General features: G+C 49.6%; 1 protein-coding gene across 2 annotated transcripts in view; it reads left to right on the top strand.

Annotated features, from left to right (window-relative positions):
* USP9X (ubiquitin specific peptidase 9 X-linked) overlaps positions 1-20905 on the top strand; it is a 1605828-nt gene that overhangs the window by 1002868 nt on the left and 582055 nt on the right. The window lies entirely within an intron of this gene.

Below are 20905 nucleotides of genomic sequence, written 5' to 3' on the forward strand. Positions count from 1 at the left end.
CTTTGGATTCAACACTGAGTATAGGATCAGGTTCAGGGAGGCTCGAAAAACCCAGAGCCAGACCTGGGTAGATTTTAGTGGGCTAATACATGAAATCACTAGGAGGTTGGCTAGCTGGTGATAATGTGCATGACTTTGAAGGGCTTTATTATTTGATAATGAAGGTGCATCTTTAGAGTAATTGTTACAAAGAGAAGTTCCATCAATTCCTGGTAGACCTAGGTCCACTTTCCCCTCAAGAAATGGTTAGGAGGCCTACCTCTGGGTTAAGACAAGGGGACAAAAACTAACAGTGGTGGGGAAACCAAAACGAAGCGGCCAAAGAGACCCCCCAGGGAAAGAGGCTAACACTAAAAACAGTCTTCAGGCGCCAAAAACCTCTTTAGGAGGGTGGGCCCAGAGTCTCTTCACAGCCATAGGATTTGTACCAGGGTAAGACCTGGGATCCCACGAAGGATTGGTGTCAGGACTGTAGGCCACTTGGCCACCGAAATGGAGAGTCTGGCTGTAAAATAAATAAGAAAAATGCCTCTAGTTCACCTGCAGTAAATACAGTGGCCAATCTCCAGATTGAATCTAAGGAGAGCACTGGCAATGCCAAGGAGCTCACTGAGGCGACTCTAGTAGGGGATGTGACCATAGCCACCTTAGCTGTCTGGCCCACTAACATGCAAAAATGCAGAGAGCATCCTGTTGCTAATGGGGATATGGGTGAAAGCCTTGAGAGACTCTGGTGCCACTATCACCATGGTGACTGAGCAGCTAGTGTCTTCTGAAGAGTATCTGCCTGGAAGGACCTATCCAGTCACCAATGCTGACAATGTGACAAAATCCCACCCCATGGCGATGATGTCCTTTGAATGGGGAGGGTTTGCTGGAAAGAAAGAGGTAACAGTCTCTTCATACATACCAGTTGATTGTTTGGCAATGATTTGGAGTCCTTAGTCTGGGCTGAGGCTGTACTTAGAATCCATGCAGAATGCTTGGAATCCTACACTGGTTGTACGTAAAAACCAGAGCGCAGAGCCCATAGTAAAAAAGAGGTGCTGGAGTCTGGAATAATGGTTCAGCCATCCAAGAGAAACGGCAGGAAGACTGAGGAACCATTTCAAAATCAGCTTCTGTGAGAAAGTGGTTTTCTGTTGCAGTACCCCCCCCCCCCCCCCCCTTTTTTTTTTTTTTTTGTTGCCAGACTATTGATGCTCTTTGACTTGATGTGCTCTGGGGCCCTGCCAATCAGGACCCCAGGGCCTCTGTTCTTTCCACCAAACAAAACCCAATTGGCATCACTGACCACATGTCAGCCCCTGGTAAATGGTACCATAGGTACCCAGGGCACTGTGACCAGAGAAGGCCCCTAAGGACTGCAGCACTTATTGTGTCCCCCTTAGAGGCCCTGTACCCTGACACACACCCACTGCCTTTGCAGGCTGAGTATCTGGGTGCAGAACAAAACAAAGAGTTGACATGGCACACGTCCCTGTGTGCCATGCCCACAAACCACTGCCCTGGCATACATCAGTCACCCCTCTAGCTGGGTGCCCTATACCAGTCGTGAGGGTACAGGTGCATGAGCCCTGTACCCCTACAGTGCCCAGGTCCATTCCAGGGCCCTGTAAGTGCAGTGCTGCCATTAAGAGTATATGGTGCTGGGAGGTTGTCATTACAAACTCCACAGCACCATAACGGCCACACTGAAGACTGGGAAGTTTGGTATCAAACTTCTCAGCACATTAAACCCACACTGATGCCAGTGTGGTATTTAATGTAAAATGCACCACAGAGGGCATCTTAGAGATGCCCCCTGAAAAACGACCAACTACTAGTGACCTGACTCAGTGGCTGCGCAGGCTGCCACCACCAGACATGTTTCTGGACCCCTGGGTCAAGAGCCTGCTGCTCTCCGGGCCTGAAACAATGCACATCCTGGGACAAGGTGCCAAGCCTCCTCCCCCAGGATGGGCAGGGTTCACGAAGGAGAAGCTTCAAAGGCATGTCGCCTTTGTGAGCCTCTCCAGAACATTTGCTGCTTTCAGCAACTGGTCCCCACTGGCTCTACCCCCCACTAACGGCGGGAGAACCGGCGGGAAAAACAAATGAGGAAGAGAGGTGTTCCCACCTCTGCCAACTCCACCCCTAAGGTGGGGGAGGCGAGGTGAAGCACAACCTCGAGTCCCTGCCATCTTGAGCATGGGGGGACCCAGCCAACCAGGGACAGGCTCCTGCCCCCCTCCCACTGGAGAGTAGCAGAATAGGGGGTGTACCCACCCCAGGGAGGGGACCCATTGGTCCCTGCCCTTTACCTACCTGTAACGCCCCTAAATGTAGTATTTAGGGGCACCCTAAACCTTCCTTCCTCATATCCAGCAACCAAAGGAAAAGAAGAGAAGGAGGAGGACGAAAAGCCGCGCAGAGCTAACAAGAGGACGACACCCACTGACTTGGCCCCAGCCCTACAGGCCTGTCTCCCCTCGAACCTGCTCCTGCGAAACCCCGGCGGGCCAGCAACCTCAAAATCCCCGGAGGACCTGCCTTCCTTCACTCTCCAAGCTGTTTCTCCCAAGAACACAGGACGTGTTTAAACTGCAGCTTCTGGTGCCAGCTAGTAACCGCGAATCCAGCACACACTGCAGCCGCCCAGCCCGGCACGTGTTTGAGTGAACAAACACCACGAGGAGGTCCCCCTGCCGATCTTGACCCGAGATCCGGTGACCCCTGACCTGCCTCAAGCCTCCAGACGACGCCTACAGCCTCAATCCAGAGGAACAACCCCCCCCTCCTACCGTGACCAGAGCAGGTAAGAAAATCCGACATCCAAAGGCACCCCTGCACTCGACGCCCCACGGCCTTGTGTGCCCAACCCAGTGGTGCCTAACCATCCCTCTACATCCCAACTTACCCCTCGAAGTGGTGGTCACTCCTGGAAGATCCTCGTCCCCGAGCCTGCAGTGTTTCTTTGTCCCGGGGAATCTCCATTGAAATCAGCAGGGCACCCGACCTCAAAATAGCACCCTGCACCTGGCTGCCCTAGCGCCGCGAGGGTGCCCCTTTGGTGCTAACTTGGTCCCCAACTTGCCCTGAGCTTAACCCTAGGAGCTTTGCTCCCACAACCCCGTGGCCTGCTTGCCAGCCGCCACTGACCAGAGGCCCTCTATCCTCCATAGGATAACATTGGGCCTCAACACTCTGCACCCGGCCGCCCTAGTGCCACTGAGGGTGCAACAACAGTGCATCACTGACCCTGGGAGACCCTTGAGTCTAACCCCAGAACCCTAACTCAAAAGACCGATTACTTACCTCGAGACAGATAACTCACTTTTCCTCATAGGATAACATTGACACTTTTTCTCCCAAAAAGTTTCTAAGTGTCGACTTTTGAAAACTAAGAATATTCCTTAAAAATCGCACAACTAACCTAAAAGAATTTTCTCAACTGTTTGCAGGAAAGGTCCCAGTGCTCAAAACAGGTGTCCAGCACTGAGTAAGAAAAGTAACTAAAAAGTAACTCACCTGTGAATTGAATTTCCTTCCATTGGATAACATTGGTGGTTCTTTGTGAAAAGGTTTCTAAGTGTCAACTTTTGAAATACTAGAATATTCTTTAAATATCGTACAAACTGCAAAAACGTAATTACTTACTTGTTTTAAGTAGATGTCCCAGTGCTGAATCTAGGAGTCCAGCACTGGATGCAAAAGTAACGCAAAAGTAACTTACCTGCTAAGCGATTTTCCTCCCATAGGATAACATTGGTGATTCTATGTGAAAAAGTGTCAACTTTTTTAAATGCAATAATATTCCTTAGAAATCGTACATTTAACCAAAACACATTTACTCACCTGTTTTCAGGAAATGTCCCAGGGCTGTGTTAGCAAATGTAATCTGAAAAGTAATTAACTGCATTTTTCTTAAACAGCCCATTCATTTGAATGTACTATATCTGCAATGTGTTGCAAACCACTTACTTAAAACTGTAACCAAAAACAGTACAAGTAAACCTGCAATTTTGAGCTGTGTTCATACAAGTATTTTACTGCTGCAAAGTATTTATATGCGTACCTGTACCAGGCTTGCTTGGTTCTAGAAATAAAGCAACAGTATATTTCTTTATACAAAACAATTGCCCCAGAGTTCAGTTCTTGTGTGTGGATTCATTTGCTGACTGAGTGTGTACCTCAAATGCCTTACACTGTCCTCTGATACTGCCTTACTGCTCGACCAAGCTACCACTTTAGAGAGTAAGGTTCTATCTAACTTTAACCTCTGCCAAACCTTCGGAGACCCTTGGACTCTATACACACTGTACCTCACTTTGGTGCAGTATATATAGAGCCAGTTTATTACAGCCACTAGATCCTTATCCTTCGGGGGAAGAAGAGTCAGCCCCAGAGGGAACTGAGCCTCAGGAATTGGAGCTTTACCAGGCTGAGGTTTTGGGCCCCTCAGGGCCCTTTACGGCTCTAGAGCTGTGCCAGGGACAGAAAATCTGTCTCACTCTGGAAAGCACGTGACGTGGTTGCACAGGAAGGAGGTGATGTCAGTGGTTGCCACAGGACCTATTGGGGGATGGGAATACTATACATTGAGGCCAAAGTCCCCAAACCCGGTGCCACTAGGAGAGTGGTAGTGCCTCAGGCGGTTAGAGATTTCGTCCTAACTTTAGCCCACGACACCCCCCAGTTGAGCACCTTGGCCAGACCAAAACTTGGAGCTGGCTAGTCAGCCACTTATACTGGCCACAGATTCACCAGAAGGTGAAGGAATTGTGTAACTCCTGTCCCACCTGTCAAAGCCAGTGGCAAGACAGGTAGGCACCCAAAGGCCCCCTTAATCCCAATCCCAGTAGTTGGGGTTCCCTTTTAAACAGTAGGGATTGACATTGCTGGTCCCCTTGACCCGCCTACAGCATTAGGAAACAGATATATTCTGGTGGTATTGGACAATGCCACCTGGTTATCTAAGGCTATTTCCCATAGTACTACCACTGCCCCTGCAGTGGATTGTGCCCGCATTGGTGCCTTTACCAGGGTGGGTTTCCCTAGGGAGGTGGTGTCAGGCAGAGGTACAACGTTCATGCCTGGCTACCTGAAACACATGTGGAAGGTTTGGAGTGACCTATTGGTCACTACTCCCTACCACCCACAGTGTAACAACCTTGTTGAAAGATTCAACAAGACCATGAAAGGCATTATTGCCTTACTTCCAAGCCTGATTTTTGCCTATAGGGTAGTGCCACAGAAGGAAGCGGGGTTCTCGCCATTTGAACTTCTATAAGGTCATCCTGCCAGGGGACCATTGTGCCTTGTGAAGGAGGGATGGAAGAAACCTCTTGTTAAACCTAAGCAAGTTATAGTGGACTATATGCTTGGCCTCTGCCCCAGCACGGCTGAATACGTGGAGACAGCAAGTAAAAACCTTGAGGCCAGCCAAGAGGTCCAGAAGCAATGGTATGACCAAAAGGCTGCTATGGTTGAGTTGCAACCAGGGCAGAAGGTGTGGTGTTGGAGGCTGGCTTAGTATATGGTGCACACATTTACAAGTGGTGCACCTTTCACTAATCCAGGCAAACCTGGACCGGGCTTTGATAACCATTGAAAGCTCTCAAAGTGGTAGCTGTGGAGAGCAGCCCACAGGCTTATCTTGAAGGAGTGTTAAGCATGTTGTTTTACCAGTTTAATCTATAGTGTAAGTTACATGAAAAAGAGCCACACAGTGTTTAAATAAAAATACTTCTATTTATTACACAACACTCACTAACACATTGGGGGCAACTTTAATTGTACCTCTGATGTTGTCCTTGACCGCTCTCACCCTCCACTCCCTAGTGCACCTGCACACAAACTGGCAGACTCACGCCGTAACTGGCAACAGAAATGGGGCTTAATTGACACCTGGAGGGCACAAAACCCCACGGCCCAAGATTACTCCTTCTCGGCCCTCCACGAATTACATGTCAGACTGGATGTTATTCTGTTTTCACCTGATGTCCATGAGGGGGTTGGCTACAGTGAATACCTCACCAGGACACTATCCGACCACAACCCTGTCCTGGTACAGTTACAATGGTCACGCGCGCGCTCGAAAATCCCCACCTGGAGCCTGCACCCGGAGACCTTAAACGACCATAACTCGAGCACACTCTTGAGAGGGATAAATCGGGGGCCCTTCAGGCCTGGTTGGCCAACCCGGCTAGGCGGGGTCAGTCATAATGGAGATCAGGGACCAGAATGGGGTAGCCAGATAAGACCAACAAGGGATCAATGACTTAATTTGGGGATATTATACTGAGCTCTATCGAAGTCAGCTGTCCCCAACGGTTGAGGAACTGCAGGAGTTCACACAAGGGGTTGATCTACCTGCACTGGACGAGGATACAGCACTCTCGCTAGGACGAGAGATCGAAGTAAGAGAGGTGCGTGGAGCCATCAAGAATATGGCTCGCAATAAAACTCCAGGCGCTGATGGTCTCCCGATAGAATTTTACCTCGCATACATTGACCTCTTGGCTCCCAGACTCGTACAATTATATAATGTTGCCAAGAAACTTGGCAAACTCCCTGTCTCCACTAGGGAAGCGATCATCATCCCTCTGCTAAAGCCGGGCAAGCAGGCGTGGGATAAAACTGTGTACCGCCCCTTATCTATGCTCAATCTCGATTATAAAATACTAAGTAAAATCTTAGCCTCCCGTTTGCTCCCTCACATGACCACCCTTATTATCCGGGTTCATCCCCACTAGAAACACGCCGCTCCATATCAGAAGGCTCATGCGCATCCTGGAAGCGAACACTTACCATGTGTATGCTGCCACGATATTTGCAGTGGACATAGAAAAAGCCTTCGACAGACTGGAGTGGGCTTTTCTATTTCATGTGATGTGGAAAATGGGGCTAGGGTCTGGCTTTGAGAATTGGACGGCTTTTATTCACTGACTCCACCGCCAGAATTAAAACTGGGGGGCTAATCTCCGATGCTTGCAGGGTGGGATGGTGCACGCTGCAGAGTTGTCCCCTCTCCCCATTATTATTTGCGCTGGCGATGCAGCACTTAGCAACACATGCCAGATCAAGGCGGACATACCGGGGGCTCGACGTAAATGGACAGATCCATCATATTGCATTATATGCTGATGACCTTTTGCTTTTCCTTGCTGACTCGGGAACGGAACTCTTGGGGGCGAAAAACCTATTACACGCTCTCAGCAGAGTAGCAGGATTGAAGGTGAACTGGTCGAAATCTTGTTCCCGGCGCGTGGGAATAGGGTAGGCCCGCAGCGCACACAGGGAGTGAACTGGGAAGACAGATGTCTTCCCTATCTGGGCATGCATATTTACCACAAACAAGAGGACATTCTTGAGGGTAATATTGGGAAGGCCATCAGAGTGACAAAAGCCAACTTCGAATTCTGAGGATCTCTGCCGCCGTCAGTAGCGGGCTGTGTGGCCCTTCTAAAAATGATAACCCTCCCGAGGCTCTTATATTACTTTGGGACCTTACCGATCTAGATCCCGGCAACGTATTTCAAGCAGCTTCGTTCAATGGTCAAAGCCTTCCTTTGGGGCAATTGCAAACGCAGGGTGGCGCTCAGTACACTCATGAGACCAGGAGCAGAAGGCGTCCTGGCAGTCCCAGACTACAAGACCTATTATTTGGCAGCACAATTTCAATGGCTTACGCAGTGGGTAGCAAGGGCCACTAGGGGAGATGATTAGCGCAGGGTAAAATTTCGGGCCCATGTTGTTGCGGTCCCGCATTGTACTGCGACTCCCGGGTAGCACCGCGACCCTCACCCTGGAACTCACCACGGCACGAAAATGCTGGCGCAGATATTTGCACAGAGCCTCTATTAAATACCACTACGCCCGGAAATACCATTGAAAATGTGCAGGGCCCTGCCACATGGTGGCAATTGGCTAAGATTGGAAGCTTGGGCGGAACAGGGGCTGACTACCATAGGGGACCTATATGAGGAGGGTGCCATGGTCCCGTTTAATGACCTGCAAATACTCTTTGTCTTACCCGGGAGTGATTTCCTACAGTACGCGGCCCTCACTGCGGCTATCGGGAAGCACTGGGTTAGGGGACTTACAGAACCACCAACATCCATGGGCTGCCAATACGTAGTGTTGGCAGCAGGCACTTTTAAAGCAGTGACGTGCCTCTATAGACACATGCCGCTGGAATCCTTACTTCCCATGTCTATCCTGAAGCTCAAATGGGAAGCTAATATAGGAGGGTCATCCCGGATAAGGCGTGGGGAGAGCTAGTGAAGAGAGAGCCTGGAAGAGCACGAGGAATGCAATTTTTCAATTGGTGCATTTCCATATTTTACATAGAGCATACCTTACCCCAGCAAAACTACACACATATTTCCCGGACGAATCAGCGGCATGCCTGAGATGTAACACAGAAAGCACAAATTTTAAAACACATGTTATGGGGTTGCCCATTCCTAGACAGTTACTGGGAGGAGGTAACGACAACATTATCAGACCTCACTGATAGAGAGCTAGATCCAACCATGGCTCATTGTATTTTGCACTGGTTTCCCCACACGTCCAAGAACAAAATTACTAGCAAATTTAGAGATCTGGGTCTGCTCCTGGCCAAACGGATCACCACCCCCCATTGGAAGGCAAAACAGGGACCTAGCATTGCAAAGTGGAAAGCAGAATTCCTAAAGTGGGCTGAATGTGAGGGAGTTATTAGGTTACAAATAGCGAACCGAGAGTGAAAAGGCCCTGGAACGGGTGAGAGCTTGGGAATCGCTCGTTGTGGCACTTAATTCTCCCGAAGCGGAGGGGGATGACGCATCTGTAGGCGACTCTGTGGCAGCTATCGACTAACGCATAAGCAGCTCTAAGATCACTTGGATCTGAAGCCTCACGTTTAGTAGTGGTGCTCACCAAGCAAGCCAGGTGACACTCAGGGGCAGCAGCCTTCTACACAAATTAGTCGCCACATGGAGATAACAGTTCTATTGGCTTATTACAGCTTGCACTTAAGTGACATGCCTGGGGGGCTAGTTGGGGATGGGAATTTTCATTGGTTGCAAATACTTATCGTGATGACCATATGCAGTGCCTGAACAGTTGATATGGACATCATACCGTGCTTCAGCTATGCTGTAAATGCCCTGATTTGCACTGTGACTTTGCTACCTATCTGGGGTATGTAACCGAAACCCCTTTTTGGATGTATGGAAAATCAATAAAAATAGTTTTAAAAAAACACGCACTAACACATTGGTATATCTCCTACCCGGAGATATCAATACAATACACAAGAATACTTCAAATGCAATCAGGTAAGAAGCACAAAATACAGTGGTCTCCAGGGGGACACCACACCATATAGTAAAAAAGTGGAATGTGAACTGCAAGAGAGGACGGGACTTGGACCAGAGGAGCAGGGGACACAAGGAATCGCACAAGGCAACTACCCAGGAACCCCACGGAGGCTGTGTGCAGAGAGGGGAACACAGCTGCGTGCCCAATACCGGTCAAGTGAAAAGTCGTGGTTGTTGTTTTGCAGAAGAAGGACCCTTCCCTGAGGACCCCAAAGAATTCCGTTGGAGGACCGAAGGTTGGAGAGCCACCCCACCCGTGGTTGCCCTGGGAACCATCTTACCTACATCAGGGAAGCCAGGTGCATAGGAGTGAGGAGATGTTGGAATCTTCAGTAGATGACAATGTAAGACTTAGAAGAAAGTGCTTCTGGAAACTTTCAGCAGTGAGTCCGGTGGTATCCAAGAATGGATTCTAGAAGCGAAGAACCTGCAAGCAGAGGGGACAGAGTCTATGCCACTCAGAAGTAAACGTGAGGCACAAAGACACAATGCCCACCATTGTCGGGAGGTTCATGGTGATCGTGTCGCTGCAGCTGTGAGGACCAGGCGATGCTGAGGAAGTCCAGGAGCCGCGCACGAGCTATCCCACGTCTGACGTCAGTGACTAGGTGGTTGGTGTTCAGCGGAAGCACCAACAAGCCTTGGTAGCCCAAACTGGCGTGGAAGACGAAAAAGGAGCAACGTTGGACCACAAGGTCTAAGGGACTCCCCAGCAGCAGGAGAGTCCGAGCAGGCCCGAGCAAGCAGGGGAGCCCACTAAAGCAGTAGAATACCCTCAGAAGGACTCACAGGCTGAAGGCACAGGAGTCACAAAAGGATCTCAAGCAGCTCACCAAAGATGAAGGCCAATGGTGCAAAGGATGCAGTGTGGACTCTGATTTTCGAGGGAAGAGATGCTGGAGATTCTTGTGGCTCAAAGATCTCTGGAGTGCAGAGCCAACAAGCCTTTGCAATGGCAAGTCAATGCAGTGCACAGGGGTCCAATCCCAGCGGTTCCGACGAAGGATACTGGCCTCAAATTTGCAAAGAGGATAGGCCAGGCCTCGAGGGAGTTCCACAACCACCACCTGTGTTGCTGAGACTTGGGAAGTCTGTAGGGCTACAGGAGCAGCAGACCTGTCTGCTTCGTTGTGGTGCCTGCAGATGCTGTGAAGTGACTCCTACATGCCAAGGGAGATTACATTGGGTGTCCTCGATGACCACAGGTCTGTTGAAGAACCTGGAGAAAGCCCAGACACAGACGACGACGAAGAAGACTTCAAGAACCGCAAGAGCAGCAGGAGTCTTCCTTGGTGCAGTCTTGATTCCAGACCAAGTGTCCAGACGGTTGAAGAGTGACGTAGTTTGAGGCTTGAGACCTGTCCCACGACGAATCTGAGGACCCACCCACAGGTAAGCCCTTAACTACCCTGAGGAAAGGGTTGGAACAGCTCGGGGTCCCTCCCAGAGGAGGGGCTAGACAGAGGGGAGGCTACTCCCCATGTCCTTTGTCCAGTTCCACGCCAGAGTGGTAGCCAAGGGTTCCTTGAACTGGTTCGATTTGGAGCATGCACCAAAATGTGCCCTTCAAAGCAGTCTGGTGGCTCTGGTAAGCACTCCCATCCCAATACACTAAATCCTGTCTGAGAGGTGGTCACACCTCCTTGTGACAGTAAACCTATTGTTCTACCTTCCCCTGCTCAAGCACAGCAGCAGACGGGCAGAAGTGTGTCTGTGGTTGGCATCAGTACTAGCTTGCTTGCAGACCCTTATTGTGGTACAGGGGGGTACCCCAAGGGGGCACTCCAGTACATGGGATCATACTGAAAAACACTTGAATAGGTGTTGGGATATGATTCCGGCATATTTGATACCTGATATGACCGGGTTCATTGCAGCTACTATATAGTTAGACATCTCGTAATGACTGATGTACACTATATGTATTAAAATGGAACACCACACTTACAAAGCCTGGAGAATCTACTCCGGGGTTTGTCTCATACAGCGGCACCCTCACACTTCTAACCAATAAAGGAAGTGATCCGAATCGGGCCACCCGGGTCACTAGCGACCACCTCTGAAAAACACTTGAATAGGTGTTGGGATATGATTCCGGCATATTTGATACCTGATATGACCGGGTTCATTGCAGCTACTATATAGTTAGACATCTCGTAATGACTGATGTACACTATATGTATTAAAATGGAACACCACACTTACAAAGCCTGGAGAATCTACTCCGGGGTTTGTCTCATACAGCGGCACCCTCACACTTCTAACCAATAAAGGAAGTGATCCGAATCGGGCCACCCGGGTCACTAGCGACCACCTCTCTTCCTTCCAAGAAATGAAGAGTCGAGACAGAGAATACAAACCATATAATTTTATTAGAAATGCGCTGCAGTGGAGCCCAGTCTGACCAGTCTCCTGAGATGACGGCCGAGGGGCTAACTACCCCCAACATAGGATACGAGAGCGGAAAGGCATGTGAGAGCAGAATAAACCATTTATTAGTACATTAGGATGCAGCCTTGAATACGATATAGAGAAATAACTTTAAGCTGTCTTCTTCGTTTAAGCAGGTGAGCAATTTGACAGTCTTACTTTCGATCACAGTACAAAATGGCGCCTACAGACAAAATGGTGCCGCAAATGCTAACGTAATGCGCAAAATGCTAGAAGGAGTCTGCTAGATGCATTTTCAGTCCATCAAGCACCCTGCCCTCGGGACTGAAGAGACTGCCATAGGGGTGACTTATAGGTTTAAAGTTCAGTGACCTCAGATATAAGGAAACATATATCTGTTGTGAGTGGTTCAAGCACCAACTCACACAGGATGCAATGGTAGGCCTGTAGTCACAGTCTAAGTGTGCTCCCAAGAGTTGCACAATACATTCTGCAGCCCATGGGAGACCTTTGGTGTACCTATGCCCTGGGTGCCTTAATATCATATACTAAGTACTTACAAGAGTATACCAGTAGCCAATTGTGGAGATACCAAAGTACTTACCATGCAAATATAGGGGAGAAAGCACAGTTGCTGGGGTCCTAATTAGCAGGATCCCAGCAGAGTAAATCAAAACACACTAACGCCAGTCAAAAGTGGGGGTAACCGCGCTAGAAGGAGCCTACCCTCCAAGACAAGTGAATTGGACCCTACCCCATCCTAGAAAGAAAAGGCTGGTCATCTATCTGGTGGACCTTGGCTCTGACAAGAACCCCAAAAGGGTCATCCATGTCAACCGCCTTAAACCCAACTGAGATAGGGCAGTTGTAACCAGGCTATCTGAAAGAAACACGTAATGATAGATTCCTTACCTTAGAATTACCCCTAGGCGTCAGACTGGATCCGGAAAGTTTTCGTCTGCTGTACCCCTGCACGTCGGAAGGTGGCGTCATGCGGCTCCGCGTCCGTAATTGGCGTTGTGGTCGCCGAGATAATGTCACGGCAGCTACTTAGACGCCGCCCTCGCGCGCTGACGTCAGTTCTTTCTTTTTCTGCGCCAGCAAGCGCAGATCCGGAGAGAGCGGTATCCCAGTCACTTTTTGACTGACTTTTTCGAGGCTTTTTGTCTCTTTTTCGAGTCGATGGACTCCTGGTGCCGTAGGGATGCCCGGCTTCAAGTCTTGCGGGGGCTGTCTTCGCATGAAGTAGGTGACGGACCCGTACCGCGTGCGTCTCTACTGCCTGTGGCGCGACCACGACCCCAAGTCGTGCTCCGACTGCCGGGCCATGGTGCGAAGACTTTGCGGGAGCGGTCCCGAAAGTTGCTTGAAGTCTGGCAATCAGCTCCGCGCCGTTCAAGGTCCCGGTCCCATGGGAGGTCGAGGGACCAGTCGCGGAGCCACCACCATCGTTCGTCGGGATCGAAGTCTTCGCACTCTGGGTCAGGTAAGATGAAGCATCACGAGAAGTTAAAGAAGCGCCATCGCTCTCCAGATTCCCCTCGCCCGTCGCGACTGAGGGTGTGGGTGGTGCCTCCCCCGCGGCTCCGACATAGCCTAAGCAGTCGCCGTCTGCCTACCCGCCCTTCCCAGGTCCGTTGGCTACTCCGGCCCAGCTGCAGGAATTTCTGGCAGCCATGGCTCTCCTCTTTGGGCCGTGGGGCCCCGCCGGCGCGCCTTCCGGCCCGACTGGGGGGCCCTCGCCCTTTAATGTCGGCAGCTCCGGCATCGCGGTCGGCTCCGGCCCAGCGCCACAGGGCCCCCAAGGATCCAGGCCTGGATCCCGGTTGACCTTGTGACACCTCCACCAATGTCGACCCCACCAGCACCACCTCCGATGTCGCCCGTGCCCCTGGACGATGACGTCCCCGGTTTCAGCCCCGATGTGGACACGGCGCCAGAACGGCGTCACTCGATGCTGATTCCGACGCAGATGGGGCCATTCTTCCCCTATGTCCATCCTCCTTATTTTCGGCCTGTACATCAGCCTTCGGAGGAAGGGGAGAACTGGGAGGGGTCTGAGGACCCTGTCACAGCTCAGTGTGAGTATGATCCGGACCGGGCAGAGATGCTTGGGGATGCCAGTGGTCTTGATACCTCTCCTTACCTTGGCATGCTAACTGCTCTTACTGTGGCTACAGAGGAGGGTGCAAGTTAAGCAGTGGTGTTGCGTAGGGCAGCCGAAACCCTCCACCTCGAGCTCCCTACAGTGGCCGTCAGGACTAACATCCTGACAGAAGTGCTTCAGCCGGCGGCTACCTCTGCGGAGTCACTGCTTCCTTTTAATGATGCACTTCCAGACGTTCTTTTGGGCACCTGTTCCAGGCCCAACACAGGGGCTCCTGTGGATAGGCACATGGCCTGATGCCATCGCCCGGCCCCAGACGACTCCCTTTTCCTTTCCCAGCACCCCACCCCTAGGAGCTTGGTTGTCAAAGCCTCCATGTTCCAGAGCGCATTCCCTACCGCACCCCTGGACAGGGAATCCAAGAGACTGGAACAGTTCGGGAAGATTTTTTCTTCCACCAGTTCAGGGCTGCGGTCTGTGAACACCCCATGCCTCTTGGGCCGTTATTCCCACTGTGTGGGATTCAGTGGGATTCGGTGGCGCAAGTGCTGCCTCAGTGTCCGGAGGAGGCCCGGACAGTACTCTCTGAAGCTATTGCTGAAGGGAGGGATGCAGCCAAGTTCACAGATGTCAACTCTGGCTCAGGTCTTGTCTGCCCTCGACCCTGGAGACTGGATGGTAGCGTTGGATATGCAGGACGCATATTTCCATATTCCCTTCCTGCCTGCCCACTGGCGTTACCTGCGGTTTACGGTAGGCCACATGCACTTTCAGTTTATCGAGCTCCCCTATGGCCTTACCAGCACCCCTCTGGTGTCCATGAAAGTGATGGCAGTGGTCGCAGCTTGTCTGCGTAGATCAGGGTTTCCAGTCTTCCCCTATCTCGACGACTGGCTGTTGAAGGCGGGCTCGCCCCAGGCAGTCGTCTCCCACCTCCAGACTACGGCCGACCTCCTGCATTTGCTGTGGTTCTCCATCAATGTGCCGAAGTCGCTCCTGATTCCCTCTCAGAAGCTCCTCTTCATCGGAGTGGGTCTGAATAAGGCGCACTTTCAGGTCAATCCTTCCGAACGGCGAATCCAGGATATTCAGGCTCTTGATTCAGATCTTTCGGCCTCTATCCTGGGTTTCGGTCAGGATGACCCTAAGGCTGCTGGGCCTCATGGCCTTCTGCATCCTGCTGGTCGATCATGCCAGATGGCATATGCGGGCTCTGCAGTGGGACCTGAAGTTCCAGTGGGCACAGCATCGGGGGAACCTGTCCGAGTACTTCCAGATCTCGGAGGGCACTGCACAACAAATGCTGTGGTGGCTCACAAACCGGCATTGGGTCAATGGCAGATCCCTCTCCCTTCCCCAACCGGTGCACACAGTTGTGACGGATGCGTCCCTCCTGGGATGGGGCTGCCGCATGGGAGAAGCGGAGATCAGAGGCCTATGGTCTCCGGCGGAGTCCAGGCTCCATATCAACCTTCTGGAGCTCCGGGCGATTTGACTTGCAAGGAAGGCATTCCTTCCCTCTGTCAAGGGGAGAGTAGTGAAGGTGTTCACAGACAACACCACCGCCATGTGGTACTGCAACAAACAGGGCGGGGTGGTCCCTATATCAGGAGGCTCTGTGCCTCTGGACATGGCTGGCACATGAGGGCTTTTCCTTGGTGGTTGAACATCTGGCAGGTTAACTGAACGCCAGGGCTGACTAACTCGGCCGCAGGTGCATGATGGATCACAAATGGCATCTTCACTCGGACCTGGCGCAAGGTCTCTTTCAACACTGGGGAGAGCCTTGGTTAGAATTATTCGCCACCGAAGAGAACGCGCAATGTCAGCAGTTCTGCGCATTGGAATTTCCAAGGCGGCACTCGCTAGGCGCCGCTTTTCGTCTCGAGTGGAGTTGCGGTCTGTTGTACTCCTTTCTGCCTATACCACTTCTGCCCAGAGTGCTGAAGATCAGGTGCGACCGGGCCCAAGTCATTCTTGTGGCCCGGGACTGGGCTTGAAGAGTTTGGTATTCTGAGCTACTCAGTATGACCATCGATCCCCTGATCCGACTGCCTCTTCGGGAGGATCTGCTGTCACATCAGCGGGGGACGATCCTCCACCCGAACTTCTCCAGTCTCCACCTCCTTGCGTGGAGATTGAGCGGCGGCAGTTGATTCCTTTTGACTTGCCTCCTGAAGTTTGTGATGTCATTCTGGCAGCCAGGCGTCCCTCCACAAAGTCGGTATACGCCTGCAGGTGGAAAAAATGTGTGGCATGGTGCACAGCAAAGGCTGTGGATCCCCTTTCTTGCCCCTCTTTCAGAAGTCCTTTTTGTTCCTTCTTTCATTGGCCCAGCAGGGGTCTGCTCTGGGCACTATCAAGGGCTACCTTTCTGCTATTTCAGCCTTCTTCAGGCTCCCTGATCAGCCATCTTTTCAAGTCCCCTGTTGTAAATAGATTCCTCAAAGGCATTACTCACCTTTTCCCTCCTTTTCCTTTTTGTGATGCCACAGTGGGACTTGAACCTGGTTCTTACATACTTAATGTGTGCTCCCTTTGAGCCTCTTCACAATTGTCCTCTACGTCTATTAACTTTGAAGACTGCTTTCCTGGTTGCAATCACCTCCGCTAGGAGAGTGAGTGAGCTCCAGGCTCTTTCTTGTAAACCTCCTTTTCTGTCTGTCCATCCAGACAAGGTTTTGCTCAGAACACGTCCATCCTTTTTGCCAAAAGTTGTTATTGCTTTTCACATCGGGCAAACCATCACTTTGCCCACCTTCTTTCCCCATCCTTCCAGAGAGAAAGAGAGGCTCCACCGTCTGGAACCAAAAACGTGCGCTCTCATTTGACCTGAACCACACACAACAGTTCCGGGTGGATGACCAGCTCTTTGTAGGCTACGTTGGCACCAAGAAAGGTCGGGCCGTACACAAGCGGACTGTCTCTAGATTGGTCGTCTTGTATATTAAAGCCTGTTACTCTCTGATTAAGAAGGAGCCTCCGTTGGGGCTGCGCACCCATTCCACCAGGGTGACGGCTGCCACAAAGGCATTGGAACATGGTGTCCCCTTACAAGACATCTGTCAGGCAGCTACGTGGGCCTCGCTGCACCCTTTGACTAAGCACTATTGCCTGGACAGCCAAGTCCGGAGAGTCGGCTTCTTTGGCTGTTCAGTTCTTCAGGATTTTCTGCTGTGAACTTGGTTCGCAGACCCACCTCCGGGGTTGGTATTGCTGGGGTATCTATTCCAAGGTAAGGAATCTATCACTATGTGTTTCTTTCAGATGAACAAGTTACTTACCTTCGGTAACGATATATCTGTAAAAAATATTAGTTAGTGATAGAGTCCTTACTGCCCCACCCATCCTCCCTGTTCTGTGAACTGATTTCTAGGGTTAAGGTCATCCCTTTTAGGGCCCTTGTTTCAAGGCACCAGTGGTCAGTATCTTGCATGACTCTGCGTTCCTGGGGCAGAAAGTTGTGTACAGAACTGACGTCAGCGAGCGAGGGTGGCATCTAAGTAGCTGACGCGACGTCATCTCTGCGACCACAACGCCAACAACGGACGCGGAGCTGCATGACGCCCCCTTCTGACGCGCAGGGGTACTGCTGACAAAAACTTTCCGGATCCAGCCTGACACCTGTTGGTAATTCTAAGGGAATTAATCTATCACTAACTATTGTTTCTTACAGATATATCGTTACCGAAGGTAAGTAACTTGTTCGATGGTGGATCAGGAAGCATAGCTTGAAACTCTCCTGACCTGTCCAACAATCCAAACTATGGGTCAGTGGAAGGAGTGTTCTTGTCAGACACCCTCACTTTTCACCATCAGACTGATTGCAGGTAAGTTCTAAATCAGTTTTCTGACCTCTTCTCTTTGACCCCTAGTCAGACTAGTTGGTGTACCCATGTTGTGGTCACTAGTGTAAGCCTACCTGCCAAGAATAAAATATACAGGCAATCTTATCATGTGAAAGAGAACATCAAAGCTGAAGTGAGCATGATGTTGGAATTGGGATGCATAGATTAATCTGAAAGCCCCTGGGTCAGCCCAGTTGGGTAAACGGCATTTACTTCGCATGCGTTACTTCGCATGCCATTACAACGCGGACGTTAGTATGCACGCGTTGTTACTTAGCAAACATTTACTACGCAAGTCGGAACAGCGACTTAGGTTAGGGGGGAGAAGGTGTTGGATTTAAAATCCAACACCTTCCCTAGTGTCTGCATAGACTGGAGTTGGAATAGTAAATTATACTATTCCAACATCCAGCACCCCCTACTGCAATTCGTTGTTCCGAATTGCGTAGTAAAGGTATGCGAACTAACAACGCGGTCGTACTAACGACCGCGTAGTAATGGCATGCGAACTAAACGCATGCTAAGTAACATCATATATTCGCCCAGTTGTCTTAGTCCCCAAGCCTCATACCCATGGTTATAAGAAGGAAATTATATTTTGTCTGGACTATAGGGGCCTCAATGCTATTACCAAAGCCGATGCACACCCAATTCCAACGGCAGATGAACTGATTGACAAGTTGGGAGCAGCCAAATAACTGAGTACCTTTGATCTCGCATCAGGATACTGGCAGATAGGTCTAACTCCAGGACCAAAATAAAGATCTGCATTTCAACCCCAGATGGGCATTATCAGTTTACTCTGATGCCTTTTGGTCTGAGAAACGCACCTGCCACTTTTCAAAGGTTGTTAAACAAAGTCCTTGCTGGCTTGGAATCCTATAGTGCAGTTTATCTAGATGATATTGCTGGCTTTAGCTCCACCTGACAGGACCACCTGATCCAACTTGAAAATGTACTAGAGGCTCTGAGAAATGCAGGCCTCACTATCGAGGCAAGCAAGTGCCAGATAGGGCAGAGAAAGGTTGTATACATGGGCCACTTTGTTGGTGGAGGCCAAGTTCAACCACTACAACCCAAGATCCAGACCATTCTGGACTGGGTGGCTCCAACAATCCATACTCAAGTCAGGGCCTTCCTTGGCTTGACTGTGTACTACAGGAGGTTTGTGAAGAATTATGGCACCATTCACCTCTCACAGTACTGACCTCCGAAAATATGCCCAAAAAGGTGAAATGGACAGTGAGCTGTCAAAAGGCTCTTTACACTCTGAAGAAAGCAATGTGCTGTGCACCCTTTCTGAAAGCTCCAGATTAATGCGAGCAATTCATTGTGCAGACTGATGCCTCTGAACAAGTGATAGGAGCAGTCCTATACCAAATAAATGACCATGGTCAAGACCAGCCAGTGGCTTCCAACAGTAGAAGGCTACTCACGAGGGAACATTGTTGGAGGGTCATTGAGATGGAAGCCTTTGCTGTGGTTTGGTCCCTGAAGAAGCTGAAACCATACCGGTTTGCCTCTCACTTCCTTGTTGAAACAGATAACAGGCCTCTCAGATGGTTAATGCAAATGAAAGGCAAAATTTCCAAACTGCTAAGGTGGTCCATATCCCTTCAAGGAATAGACTTTGAAGTGGAACACAGACCTGGGACTGCCCATGCCAATGCAGATGGCCTTTCCAGGTTTTTCCACTTCAAATTCAAAATGACTTTATTCAGAATAATTTTGTAGATCCATAAAAGTACATAAAAAGAGTGTCATAGAATCTAATATTAAACATGATTCCATACATTATATGTTAAAAACCCATTCAATAAAATACATTATTAAAAGAAACCTAGTATCTCGACGTTAAAAGACCTTATTGTTCTAAACATCATCTTTCAAACATCTCCATAAACCAGTTTATCCAAATGTACAAGGGATTTCCTTCTTTTTACAGCTCGGGTGATGTAACCTGCCACCGCATGGCACACTGTTTAATTTTCTAGGGTACATAAGGAGATCATTGCATTCTTATTAAAAAAAGTTTCTTATTTACAAAAATTGGTCTAAAAAATGTCCGTCTAATATCTTGATGAAACCTACAAAAAAAGCATAAAGTTTATCGTAGACGGGGTAGATTTCCCATTGCATGGACACCTATAAATTGTTTTGTTCCATATTTCATGTCTTGAGAATACCACCAGTTCGGGAATCGTGCCCAGCCGTAGCCTAGTCAAATAAAATCCATCTTGCACATTAGTAACTTTGACTAGGTAGTCAGGTAGCCTGGAGAGGGTTATACTTGACACACATCTTGCCGCACTTAGTTTTTTTTCTCTTCTCTGCTATCTGTCTTGGCGCTGTCTTTCCATATAAATCGTTTTAACCTTTTTTTTTTTTTTTACCATATTGCAATATTCCTGCCTGTTTTATCACTGACAGATTTTCGTCCACCTCTTTGAGTAACAGGTCCATATTGACCAAGCGTAGGCTTTTCTTATAGTGGGTCAAAGCTAAACAATCCTCAATTAATGCCCTGGTGAACTTTCTTCCCTTCTTACACCAAAGATTATACCAGGAGCATAAAGCTTGCACCTGTATTATTTCAGCAACATAGCTTGTGTCCTATTCCTTATGTAAAATATACACAGAGGTAGACCTTGGTACTGCCAACAAGCGACGAAAAATTCACAAATTTGTAATGTAAGTGCGTTGGCGTTACCCCCACACTATTGCGCCATATGTTGCTACTGGTAATGCTGTATAGTTTGAGCATATCACGAATGGGTCTACTACCTATCTTATTAGAAAATCTAAAAATAGCCTCCTCATTCCAGATTAAGTCTTGTCTGCTCTGTATGCAGACCCAAGTTGCTGTTGTGGGAAAACAGTATACCAGTTAGGAAAATCTTTGGACTTCAGCCGATTTAAAATCCCTCACAAAATGAACCTTTTTCTTGGCCCCTACCCGTCCACAGACCATCACGAAAGTCTTGGTCAAATTTAGTTTTAAATCCCTTTTGTCCATGTATGAGACAAATGCATCGGTCAGCTGTTTTAAGCTGTTGGCAGTTCTAGATATTAAAACAACATGGTCTGCATATAGGAGCAAAGGAGTTGAGCAGGGACCTTTTTTCAGGGTATCCGTGTTCAACTCTTGGAGGATTTTGTCTATTCCATTAATATACAATGGGAAGACCTTAAAAACTTGGGGTACACTCACC

The sequence above is a fragment of the Triturus cristatus genome, chromosome 8 (genome assembly GCF_964204655.1).
Source record: "Triturus cristatus chromosome 8, aTriCri1.1, whole genome shotgun sequence".
In the NCBI taxonomy this organism is placed as follows: domain Eukaryota; kingdom Metazoa; phylum Chordata; class Amphibia; order Caudata; family Salamandridae; genus Triturus; species Triturus cristatus.